Source organism: Oncorhynchus masou, unplaced genomic scaffold, assembly GCF_036934945.1.
Source record: "Oncorhynchus masou masou isolate Uvic2021 unplaced genomic scaffold, UVic_Omas_1.1 unplaced_scaffold_674, whole genome shotgun sequence".
In the NCBI taxonomy this organism is placed as follows: domain Eukaryota; kingdom Metazoa; phylum Chordata; class Actinopteri; order Salmoniformes; family Salmonidae; genus Oncorhynchus; species Oncorhynchus masou.
The window spans coordinates 71,051-84,215 of record NW_027013189.1 but is presented as its reverse complement, the minus strand read 5'-3'; the positions used below and the strand labels follow the sequence as shown (position 1 = coordinate 84,215).

The following is a 13,165-nucleotide window of genomic DNA, read 5'->3' as shown; positions in this document are numbered from 1 at the left end:
CTCGAGATTTGCGTGTCAAAAACAACAATCTCGAATAATTTTGGACGAACTCGACCACCGTACTCGATACCCTTTCCCCTCTATCTCACTATGATGGTTTTTTTTCTTTCTAACTTTTAGCTACTATAGCTAAGTTTGTACCTTCATTTTGCAGTGCCTTTACACAGACAGTCATTATATATATTTTTTTTCGTTTTCCATCATGTTCACTACCACGGGATCCCGAGGGCTCGGTAAGTACCGGACTAGCTGATTCGTGTACGAGTGTTTTCGCTCGGTCCTGTCTCGCAGCTTTGCACTGTCATTCATTCTAGATGAATCTAAGGATTTGCACGGGTCACATCATCGTTTCTACGCGTACAATCGACGATTCGAGCCTTTACCATTTTTGTCATAATGTCTAGAATTGCGTGATACCGCTCGATGTTTCATTTAATAAACGACGCTGAATGCTGGCTCAGTACTGTAGTGACAGAGCGGTGCATGTGGTTTCCCCGCCCACATTTTCCATACAAGTATTTAACGTTACCAGGAACAAGTACTCTGCTGTAAATTATGATAAGAGTATCAAATTGATTGTGCCCTACAGGTAGGTGATTGATTGTTTGATTGGTTGCCTCCCCCCACAGATAAGGCCCCCCTGTCTAAAGGTCTCCTCCTGGTCCTCAGTGGTCTGACTGTCGTGCTAACCCTCCTGCCACAGTACAATCACCTGTTCACCTACAGCCTGCAGGCCATCACGCTGCAGCACCAGGTAGCGGAAAAGAGAGAGGGAGTGTCGTAAACCTCAACCTTTCTCCTCCTGTGGATCATCTTGCCAAAGACAGTACAGTATGAAGATAGGCAGGAACTGCTTCTCCAATAGAAATCCCCGATCACGCTTGTAGCCGACCTTTGGCTAGCTAAACTCATGCCCAGAAACACGTAATCTGCTTTTAATGGTCGTCGCGCCGAATTGCGCTGTCAAATCGAAGACACTCCTTCGATATAAAGTTGTTTTTGATTAAAATGATTACATGTCAGATTGTCATTACTACAACCACGTGAAAGTGACATTTTCAGCTACTTAAGACATTGGCTCAAATCTCAGTTTTGCATTTAGATTTCTAGACAATTAACAACTTAAGGACACATTTTTCGATCTGGTCTGCCACGTCTGTTTCTCAAGCGCTCCCGGAAGTCTTGTGATGTTGCACCTCTGGGTTTAGAAACTCTGTGGTGTGTGTACTGTGTAACAACCCTCACTCATCTTCTATAAGGTATGGCGGTTAGTGTGTGGCAGACTGATCTGTCTGGACCTAAAGGACACCTTCTGCAACAGTCTGCTCATCTACAACTTCCGCATCTTGGAGAGACGGTTCGGCAGCAGAAAATTTGCTGTAAGTTCATTTCAGCTTGTAAACCTATGTTAGACTCACTGGGCACGTTCCAGCTGGTCTTTATTGCAGTCGTGCTGCACAGATTATCAGTTGTTTTATCAAATTATCATGATGATGATGATATGATTTTATGTTATGTCATTGTTTCATATTGTAACATCCTGGTTCTTCCTGTAGTCCTAACTGTAACATCCTGGTTCTTCCTGTAGTCCTAACTGTAACATCCTGGTTCTTCCTGTAGTCCTAACTGTAACATCCTGGTTCTTCCTGTAGTCCTAACTGTAACATCCTGGTTCTTCCTGTAGTCCTTCCTGTTTGGGACGTGGGTGCTCACTGCACTGGTGGACTTCCTGCTGTCTGAAGTGTTTCACTACCTGTTTGACTACCAGGTGTCTGAGCTGCCTGCCGGACTGTGAGTACCTTTACACCTGTCCTTCACAGCTGGACCTCTAACTGGGCTGCCTGCCGGACTGTGAGTACCTTTACACCTGTCCTTCACAGCGGGACCTCTAACTGGGCTGCACACATGTCCTTGACACCTGAGCTCAATCCCTAAATCAATCCCTTGCTCCTATGGACTCCTTTTCCTTGAAGTGTGCCCTTGTTCACTGAAGGTGTACCGTTGTATTAACACCACTAGAGAGCAGTGAGATCAACGAGGGGCTCGATGTGCTGCAGCGACTTCCAAACCAGCTGTCGGCCTACACGTTCTAGATGAAAACATCACACTGCACATGTTGAAAAACTAGGAAGTACTGGTACTCCTTGACCTTTTACCTCATAGAGAGAAGTGTTGTGTTGCTCTTTTAGGGAAGTGAGTTGTCTGTGTTTTTAGTTTCATACCTGGCTAACTTAGGGACAGGCCAGACCTTGCTGAAATAAAACCGTAACAGTGAAATAGAATGGTTTTAATTCCACTTCAAACAGCAGTTAAAAAGTAAGTATTGGGAAGTGAAACCATTTTTACTTATGAAAAGCATAAATATCTGTACAAAAGATCGATGTGACGGAAATGTTTGAGATGAATCAGTAAAGGTAGGATTGTATCTCTGCATACAGCATCCTGTTCTGCAGGAGGCCCTTTAGGTCTGGAACCTTGTAAAGGCTGCTGTGTTTATGGGACCTGGATGTCCATCTTTTTCACATTCGTTTTGAAATAGCAGAGTGAGCAAAGAAGTCAAATTAAAAACAAGCATTTCTTATTGGACAAGTTCAGGTCGTCCCTTTCTGTTTCAGTTCCTTTTTCCTCCGTTTGGTGTGAATACAACCCAGGACAAGTACGTGTGTCTAGACTAGTGGTTCTGTGTCTCTTATGGCCTAGTAGTGGTCATCTCAAGGACCAGGACAGGCTCTGGGGCTACTCAGCTGGATGTGGCTCCTGTCTCAGGGGTAGTTGGTTGGATGTGGCTCCTGTCTCAGGGGTAGTTGGTTGGATGTGGCTCCTGTCTCAGGGGTAGTTGGTTGGATGTGGCTCCTGTCTCAGGGGTAGTTGGTTGGATGTGGCTCCTGTCTCAGGGGTAGTTGGTTGGATGTGGCTCCTGTCTCAGGGGTAGTTGGTTGGATGTGGCTCCTGTCTCAGGGGTAGTTGGTTGGATGTGGCTTGTCTCAGGGGTAGTTGGTTGGATGTGGCTCCTGTCTCAGGGGTAGTTGGTTGGATGTGGCTCCTGTCTCAGGGGTAGTTGGTTGGATGTGGCTCCTGTCTCAGGGGTAGTTGGTTGGATGTGGCTCCTGTCTCAGGGGTAGTTGGTTGGATGTGGCTCCTTTCTCAGGGGTAGTTGGTTGGATGTGGCTCCTGTCTCAGGGGTAGTTGGTTGGATGTGGCTCCTGTCTCAGGGGTAGTTGGTTGGATGTGGCTCCTGTCTCAGGGGTAGTTGGTTGGATGTGGCTCCTGTCTCAGGGGTAGTTGGTTGGATGTGGCTCCTGTCTCAGGGGTAGTTGGTTGGATGTGACTCCTGTCTCAGGGGTAGTTGGTTGGATGTGACTCCTGTCTCAGGGGTAGTTGGTTGGATGTGGCTCCTGTATCAGGGGTAGTTGGTTGGATGTGGCTCCTGTCTCAGGGGTAGTTGGTTGGATGTGGCTCCTGTCTCAGGGGTAGTTGGTGGATGTGACTCCTGTCTCAGGGGTAGTTGGTTGGATGTGGCTCCTGTCTCAGGGGTAGTTGGTTGGATGTGACTCCTGTCTCAGGGGTAGTTGGTTGGATGTGGCTCCTGTCTCAGGGGTAGTTGGTTGGATGTGGCTCCTGTCTCAGGGGTAGCTGGTTGGATGTGGCTCCTGTCTCAGGTCTCTGGCTCCTGTCGGGGGTCTCTTGGCTGTGGAATTCTGTCTCATCTCTGGATGGAAACTCAGGTCTCTGGCTCCTGTCGCAGGTCTCTGGCTCCTGTCGCGGTCTCTGGCTCCTGTCTCGGTCTCTGGCTCCTGTCTCGGTCTCTGGCTCCTGTCTCAGGTCTCTGGATCCCTGTCTCATGGGGTCTCTGGCTCCTCAGGGGTAGTTGGTCTCTGGCTCCCCGTCTCGGGGTCTCTGGCTCCCGTCTCGGTCTCTGGCTCCCTGTCTCAGGTCTCTGGCTCCCAAGTCTCAGGTCTCTGGCTCCCTGTCTCGGGGTCTCTGGCTCCCGTCTCAGGTCTCTGGCTCCCGTCTCAGGGGTAGTTGGTCTCTGGCTCCTGTCTCAGGTCTCTGGCTCCCGTCTCAGGTCTCGGCTCCCTGTCTCAGGGGTAGTTCTGGCTCCCTGTCTCAGGGGTTCTCTGGCTCCCGTCTCAGGTAGCTCTGGCTCCCGTCTCGGTCTCTGGCTCGGTCTCCGGCCCAGGAATGGTCTTGGTAACGTCATCTAAAGCAACAGGACAAGCTGTGTGGCTACCCAGCCTGCTCCTCCCATCCCGGGTCCCCCCCGTTTGAAGGGGGTGTCCTCCCCTTTCGGACCACGCTGGAGAAAGAGGCGCTGACCTGAACCCTCAACATCTTCATTACCCTCCTCTTGTAACCCTTACAGGCAAAGAAGTAGACAAAGGGGTCCAGGCAGCAGTTGAGGTTCATGAGACACACAGTGAAGTGTAGAGACATCTGAAGGGGAGGGAGAGAGGGGTTAGTGGAGGAGTGGACATCACACACACACTCACACTGGTCAACACACAGTGACACACACTTGGAGATGGACATCACACACACACACTTAAATACACAATCTCATGGTCAAACACACACACACGCACTACTTGAGTAAAAGTGACTTAAATACACAATCTCATGGTCAACACACACACTTAAATACACAATCTCATGGTCAACACACACACACACACAAATACAATGATATTAACAGATAGGCCTATGTTTGTGTCAGTGGAGGCTGGTAGAAGGCGCTGTAGGAGGAAGGGCTCGTTGTAATGAATGGAATTCATGGAACACATGAAAAAGATGGAAACCACATGTTTGACTCTGTTCCATTTATTCCATTCCAGCCATTACAATAAGCCCACCCTCCTGATAAAAGCTCCTCCCACCAGCCTCCACTGGTGTGGAGACAACTACCTGAAAGGCGTGGAGCTCGGTACAGTCTGGTGTGTATCTCAGCTTTCGGATCATATACTGCAGGATGTTGATGTGATAGGGACTGAAACACACTACAAACACCAACACTACCCCTGCTATCACCCCCGTCGCCTTCTGGCTCCTCAATGACCTGTGACCTCGCCCACCGGCCCTACTGCTCGTCAGCAACCGCAGCTTCCAAAGCAACACCAAGTAGCAACACAGGATGGTTGCAAAAGAACGCCGTATCCCATGACGACGGCTCCAATGAGGACGAGGGGAGCCCCTCCACGGCCCCGTTCTCAAAGTTGGGGTACTCCATGCAGGTGGTGGTCCCGTCCGGCTCGGCCCGGGTCATGGTCACGGAGAGGAGGGGTAACGTCTGGACTAGGACTAGAACCCACACCCCTACGCAGACGTAGCGGATGGTCCGATCCCGGCAGAGCCTGGTGTAACGTAGAGGAGAACCACGGCTAAGCGGTCTACAGCCAGGCAGGTCATGAAATTGACCCCTGCGTAGGTGTTGACGTAGAACAGAAGGGCGGTGACCCGACACAGGGTCTCCCCCAGGGGCCAGTGGAAACCTAGAGGCAGGGAGACTCAAAGATTACCAAGAGAGGTTAGTCCACTTCTGAAACATAACAAGGCGCCAGGGCTACGGGGATCTGTCTCTCAGGAAAAAGGGTCTGTGTGGATATTCTCCACCTACATTTAAAAACCTACAGTGCCTTCAGAAAGTATTCACACCCAGTGGTGGAAAAAGAACCCAAACGTCATACTTGGGTAAATGTAAAGATACCTTAATAGAAAATGACTCAAATGAAAGTCACCCAGTAAAATACTACTTGAGTAAAAGTGAAAGCCACCCGGTAAAATACTACTTGAGTAAAAGTGAAAGTCACCCAGTAAAATACTACTTGAGTAAAAGTGAAAGCCACCTGGTAAAATACTACTTGAGTAAAAGTGAGTCACCCAGTAAAATACTACTTGAATAAGTCACCCAGGTAAATACTACTTGAATAAGTCACCCAGGTAAATACTACTTGAATAAGTCACCCAGTAAAATACTACTTGAATAAGTCACCCAGGTAAATACTACTTGAATAAGTCACCCAGGTAAATACTACTTGAATAAGTCACCCAGGTAAATACTACTTGAATAAGTCACCCAGGTAAATACTACTTGAGTAAAAGTGAGTTGGGTAGTCACCCAGGTAAATACTACTTGAGTAAAAGTCTTAACAGTATTTGGTTTTAAATGAACTTAAGTATCAAAAGTATAAATTATTTCAATTCCTTATATTAAGCAAACCAGACAACATCATTTTCCTGTTTTTGATTTATTTACAGAAAGCCAACGAACACACTCCCAACACTCAGACATCATTTACAAACAAAGCATTTGTGTTTAGAGAGTCCACCAGATCAGAGGCAGTAGGGAGGACCAGGGATGTTCTCTGTTTAGAGAGTCCACCAGATCAGAGGCAGTAGGGAGGACCAGGGATGTTCTCTGTTTAGTGAGTCCACCAGATCAGAGGCAGTAGGGAGGACCAGGGATGTTCTCTGTTTAGAGAGTCCACCAGATCAGAGGCAGTAGGGAGGACCAGGGATGTTCTCTGTTTAGAGAGTCCACCAGATCAGAGGCAGTAGGGAGGACCAGGGATGTTCTCTGTTTAGAGAGTCCACCAGATCAGAGGCAGTAGGGAGGACCAGGGATGTTCTCTGTTTAGAGAGTCCACCAGATCAGAGGCAGTAGGGAGGACCAGGGATGTTCTCTGTTTAGAGAGTCCACCAGATCAGAGGCAGTAGGGAGGACCAGGGATGTTCTCTGTTTAGAGAGTCCACCAGATCAGAGGCAGTAGGGAGGACCAGGGATGTTCTCTGTTTAGAGAGTCCACCAGATCAGAGGCAGTAGGGAGGACCAGGGATGTTCTCTGTTTAGAGAGTCCACCAGATCAGAGGCAGTAGGGAGGACCAGGGATGTTCTCTGTTTAGAGAGTCCACCAGATCAGAGGCAGTAGGGAGGACCAGGGATGTTATCTTGTCGTGTCCTGCTAAGCATTCAACATGCAACGAATACGTTTAGGTGTCAGGGAAAATGTATGGAGTAAAAACAACATTATTTTCTTTAGGAATGTGGTGAAGTAAAAGTTGTCAACAATAGTAAAGTACAGATACAACAAAAAAACAGACTTAAGTAGTACTTTAAAGTACTTTTACAGTAAGTACTTTACACCGCTGGTATTATACACTCATACCTGTGTAAACTACATACTGTATTAGACTATCATACCTGTGTAAACTACACTACTGTATTACACTATCATACCTGTGTAAACTACACTACTGTATTAGACTATCATACCTGTGTAAACTACACTACTGTATTAGACTATCATACCTGTGTAAACTACACTACTGTATTAGACTATCATACCTGTGTAAACTACATGCTGTATTAGACTATCATACCTGTGTAAACTACATGCTGTTCACACCTTTTACTTTCCCCACATGTTATTGTGTTACAGCCTGAATTCAATATGGATTACATTTTGTGTCACTGTGGAATTTAATTTAGACATTTTTTGGAAATAACAAAATTAAAAGCTTGAAATGTCTCGAGTCAACAAGTATTCAAGCACTTTGTTTAAGGCAAGCCGTGCTTAAATAAGTACGGAGGTAAAAATGTGCTTAACAAGTCACAATAAGTTGCATGGACTCATTCCATGTTCAATAATAGTGGTTAACATCATCTCTGAATGACTACCCCATCTCTGAATGACTACCCCATCTCTGAATGACTACCCCATCTCTGAATGACTACCCCATCTCTGAATGACTACCCCATCTCTGAATGACTACCCCATCTCTGTACCCCACTCCCTCAACCGGGTAATACATTTCAAGCACAGATTCAACCACAAAGACCAGGGAAGGTTTTTCAATGAACTTGAATATCCCTTTGAGCATGGTGAAGTTGTTAATTACACTTTGCATGGTGAATCAATACACCCGGTCACTACAAAGATTCAGGCATCTTTCCTAGCTCAGTTGCCGGAGAGGAAGGAAACCACTCAGGGATTTCATCATGATGCCAGTGGTGACTTTAAAACAGTTACAGAGTATAATGGGTGTGATATGAGAACGAAGGATGGATCAACAACATTGTAGTTACTCCACAATACTAACTTAAATGACAGAGTGAAAAGGAAGCCTGTATTACAAAACCTGCATCCTGTTTGCAACAAGGCACTTAAGTAATACTGCAAAAAATAATGCCAAAAATCTGACTTTCTTTCCTGAATACAAAGTGTTAAGTTTAGGGCAAATCCAACACATCACGGAGTACAACTCTTCATATTTTCAAGCATGGTGGTTGCTGCATCATGTTATGGGTGTGCTTGTCAGCGACAATGACAAGGGAAATTTTTTTTTTTAGGATAAAAATAAACAGAATACAGCTATAAGCACATGCAAAATCCTAGAGGAAAACAAGGTTCAGACTTGAAAATGGCTGTCAATTTGACAGTTTAAAAGAAAGAGAAGAATTTTAAAAGAATAATGTGCAAATATTGTATCATCCAGGTGTGCAAAGCTCTAAGAGATTTACCCAGAAAGACTCACAGCTGTAATCACTGCCAAAGGTGCTTCTACAAAGTATTGACTCAGGGGTTTGAATACTTATGCAAAGGAGATATTTCTAAGAGTTCATTTTCAATACATTTGCAAAAATGTCAACACATGTTTTCACTTTGTCATTATGGGTTATTGTGTGTGTTTTAATTCTGGCTGTCACAACAAAATGTGGAAGAAGTCGAGGGGCGTGAACACTTTCTGAAGGCTCTGTGTCATTTCTACATACCGACAATCTGCTTTTAGTTGTTTGTTTTAAACTACTTCAAAACAACTATACTCACTGACCTAGGACGTAGTAGTGGGAGTATCACTGACCTAGGGTGTAGTGGTGGAGTATCACTGACCTAGGGCTTGGTAATGGGAGTAGTAGTGGGAGTATCACTGACCTAGGGCTTGGTAATGGGAGTAGTAGTGGAGTATCACTGACCTAGGGCGTAGTGGTGGAGTATCACTGACCTAGGGCTTGGTAATGGGAGTAGTGGTGGAGTATCACTGACCTAGGGCTTGGTAATGGGAGTAGTGGTGGGAGTATCACTGACCTAGGGCGTAGTAATGAGAGTAGTGGTGGAGGAGTATCACTGACCTAGGGCTTGGTAATGGGAGTAGTGGTGGAGTATCACTGACCTAGGGCTTGGTAATGGGAGTAGTGGTGGGTGGAGTATCACTGACCTAGGGCGTAGTAATGGGAGTAGTGGTGGAGTATCACTGACCTAGGGCTTGGTAATGGGAGTAGTAGTGGGAGTATCACTGACCTAGGGTGTAGTATCACTGACCTAGGGCTTGGTAATGGGAGTAGTAGTGGGAGTATCACTGACCTAGGGCTTGGTAATGGGAGTAGTAGTGGTGGAGTATCACTGACCTAGGGCTTGGTAATGGGAGTAGTGGTGGAGTATCACTGACCTAGGGCTTGGTAATGGGAGTAGTAGTGGGAGTATCACTGACCTAGGGCTTGGTAATGGGAGTAGTAGTGGGAGTATCACTGACCTAGGGCTTGGTAATGGGAGTAGTAGTGGGAGTATCACTGACCTAGGGCGTAGTAGTAATGGAGTATCACTGACCTCGGTAGTAGTGGAGTATCACTGACCTAGTAGTAAGTGGAGTATCACTGACCTCGGGCGTAGTAGTAGTAGTGGAGTATCACTGACCTAGGGCGTAGTAGTAGTAATGGAGTATCACTGACCTAGGGCGTAGTAGTAGTAGTGGAGTATCACTGACCTAGGGCGTAGTAGTAGTGGAGTATCACTGACCTAGGGCGTAGTAGTAGTAATGGAGTATCACTGACCTAGGGCGTAGTAGACCTAATGGAGTATCACTGACCTCGTAGTGGAGTATCACTGACCTAGGGCGTAGTAGTAGTGGAGTATCACTGACCTAGGGCGTAGTAGTAATGGAGTATCACTGACCTCGGGCGTAGTAGTAGTGGAGTATCACTGACCTCGGGCGTAGTAGTAGTGGAGTATCACTGACCTAGGCGTAGTAGTAGTGGAGTATCACTGACCTAGGGCGTAGTAGTGGAGTATCACTGACCTAGGGCGTAGTAGTAGTGGAGTATCACTGACCTAGGGCGTAGTAGTAGTGGAGTATCACTGACCTAGGGCGTAGTAGTAGTGGAGTATCACTATCACTGACCTAGGGCGTAGTAGTAGTGGAGTATCACTGACCTAGGGCGTGGAGTAGTAGGGCGTAGTAGGGTGGAGTATCACTGACCTAGGGCGTAGTAGTAGTGGAGTATCACTGACCTAGGGCGTAGTAGTGGAGTATCACTGACCTAGGGCGTAGTAGTAGTGGAGTATCACTGACCTAGGGCGTAGTAGTAGTGGAGTATCACTGACCTAGGGCGTAGTAGTATGGAGTATCACTGACCTAGGGCGTAGTAGTGGAGTATCACTGACCTAGGGGCGTAGTAGTGGGAGTATCACTGACCTAGGGCGTAGTAGTAGTGGAGTATCACTGACCTAGGGCGTAGTAGTGGGAGTATCACTGACCTAGGCGTAGTAGTAGGGAGTATCACTGACCTAGGCGTAGTAGTAGTGGAGTATCACTGACCTAGGAGTAGTGGAGTCACTGACCTAGGGCGTAGTAGTAGTGGGAGTATCACTGACCTAGGGCGTAGTAGTGGAGTATCACTGACCTAGGGCGTAGTAGTAGTGGAGTATCACTGACCTAGGGCGTAGTAGTGACCTAGGGGCGTGGAGTATCACTGACCTAGGGCGTAGTAGTAGTGGTGGAGTATCACTGACCTAGGCGTAGTAGTAAGTATCACTGGAGTAGTGGTGGAGTATCACTGACCTAGGGCGTAGTAGTGGAGTATCAGTATCACTGACCTAGGGCGTAGTAGTGGAGTATCACTGGGAGTAGTAGTGGAGTATCACTGACCTAGGGCGTAGTAATGGGAGTAGTGGTGGAGTATCACTGACCTAGGGCGTAGTAATGGGAGTAGTGGTGGAGTATCACTGACCTAGGGCGTAGTAGTAGTGGTGTATCACTGACCTAGGGCGTAGTAGGAGTGGAGTATCACTGACCTAGGGCGTAGTATCACTGACCTAGGAGTAGTGGTGGTGGAGTATCACTGACCTAGGGCGTAGTAGTAGTGGAGTATCACTGACCTAGTAGTAGTGTGGAGTATCACTGACCTAGGGCGTAGTAATGGGAGTAGTGGTGGAGTATCACTGACCTAGGGCGTAGTAGTGGAGTATCACTGACCTAGTGGTGGAGTGGAGTCACTGACCTAGGGCGTAGTAATGGGATCACTGACCTAGTGGTGGGAGTATCACTGACCTAGGGCGTAGTAATGGGAGTAGTAGGTGGAGTATCACTGACCTAGGGCGTAGTAGTAGTGGAGTATCACTGACCTAGGGCGTAGGGCGTAGTGGTGGAGTATCACTGACCTAGGGGCAGAGTAGGGTAGTAGTAGTGGAGTATCACTGACCTAGGGCGTAGTAGGAGGGAGTATCACTGACCAGGCTGTAGTGGAGAGATCACTGACCTAGGGCGGTGGAGTATCACTGACCTGGGCAGTAGTAGTGGAGTATCACTGACCTTCAGGGTGGAGTAACCCTGGGAGTAGTGATGGAGTATCACTGACCTAGGCGTAGTAGGGTTTAGTGGAGTATCACTGACCTAGGGGACACTTGTAGTAGTGGAGTATCACTGACCTAGGGCGTAGTAATGGGAGTAGTGGTGGATATCACTGACCTAGGCGTAGTAATTGGAACCCTGACAATATAGTGGTGGAGTATCACTGACCTAGGGCGTAATATCACTATGGGCGTAGTGTGGAATCACTGACCTAGGGCTGTAGTATAGTATCACTGGGGTAGTAGTGGAGTATCACTGACCTAGGGCGTAGTAATGAGTATCACTGACCATAGTGGAGTACCACTGACCTAGGGCGTAGTAGGCTATCCTCAGAGGCAGGGCCAGAGTGAAGAGAACATACTGGAGATACTGCCAGGTTGGCAGAGTACCACATGTGGTAGAGTACCTGTCCGGGCCAGGTACTGGGTCTGACCATGACGTGCAGTACTGCCAGGGCTGTTAAACCACTAGGAGGCCGAGTCTGAAGACCAGGCTGTAGTGGAGAGACATGAGGATACTGTACCATACCTGTCTAAACCACATACTGGGATACTGTACAGGTTGGTGCAGACCACAGGGAGGAGGACCTGGTGTAAAGTCCAGGTTCAGGGTGGAGTTCACTGTACCCTCTAAACCACATACTGTATGATACTGTACCATACCTGTCTAAACCACATAGGAAGTGTACATCTGACCTGTCTAAAGCAGATACTGAGGGTTTGGGTGAAGATTGGGGTGCCTGTCACAAGATTGTGGACACTTGCCATAGTAGTTTAAAATCAACTGTATGATACAAAATAAGAGCAATGTTCCATTTGTCTTGCATCATTTACTGTATGATAACACTACCTGCACGCACGCAGTAATTGTAACCATACCTTTCTAAGCCATACTGTACCACAATTTGTGGGGGAAATTCACTTTCCTGTGAAAAATATCTATGCTTGTACCATACCTGTGTAAACTACATACTGTATGATACTATACCTAGGGTCTAAACCACATACTGTATGATACTGTACCATACCTGTCTAAACCACATACTGTACCATACCTGTCTAAACCACCTATACTGTACCATACCTGTCTAAACCACATACTGTATGATACTATACCATACCTGTCTAAACCACATACTGTACCATACCTTTCTAAACCACATACTGTATGATACTATACCATACCTGTCTAAACCACATACTGTACCATACCTTTCTAAGCCACATACTGTATGATACTGTACCATACCTGTCTAAACCACATACTGTACCATACCTGTCTAAACCACATACTGTACCATACCTGTCTAACCCACATACTGTATGATACATACTGTACCATACCTGTCTAAACCACATACTGTACCATACCTGTCTAAACCACATACTGTACCATACCTGTCTAAACCACATACTGTATGATACTGTACCATACCTGTCTAAACCACATACTGTATGATACTGTACCATACCTGTCTAAACCACATACTGTATGATACTGTACCATACCTGTCTAAGCCACATACTGTATGATACTGTACCATACC

The 13,165-nt window shown here is 46.8% G+C and overlaps 1 long non-coding RNA gene and 2 pseudogenes across 1 annotated transcript; 1 reads left to right on the top strand and 2 right to left on the bottom strand.

The window, feature by feature from the left end:
• Positions 1-13,165, top strand: part of LOC135536877 (ubiquitin-associated domain-containing protein 2-like) — a 32,204-nt pseudogene continuing 19,039 nt past the window's right edge.
• On the bottom strand, positions 4,120-12,055 carry LOC135536867 (G-protein coupled receptor 183-like; annotated as a pseudogene).
• On the bottom strand, positions 7,623-10,155 carry LOC135536869 (uncharacterized). The gene is made up of 3 exons (XR_010455082.1): positions 9,913-10,155; positions 9,652-9,823; positions 7,623-9,599 (listed from the first exon to the last, which is right to left on the bottom strand). It is a non-coding gene; the product is annotated as an uncharacterized LOC135536869 (long non-coding RNA).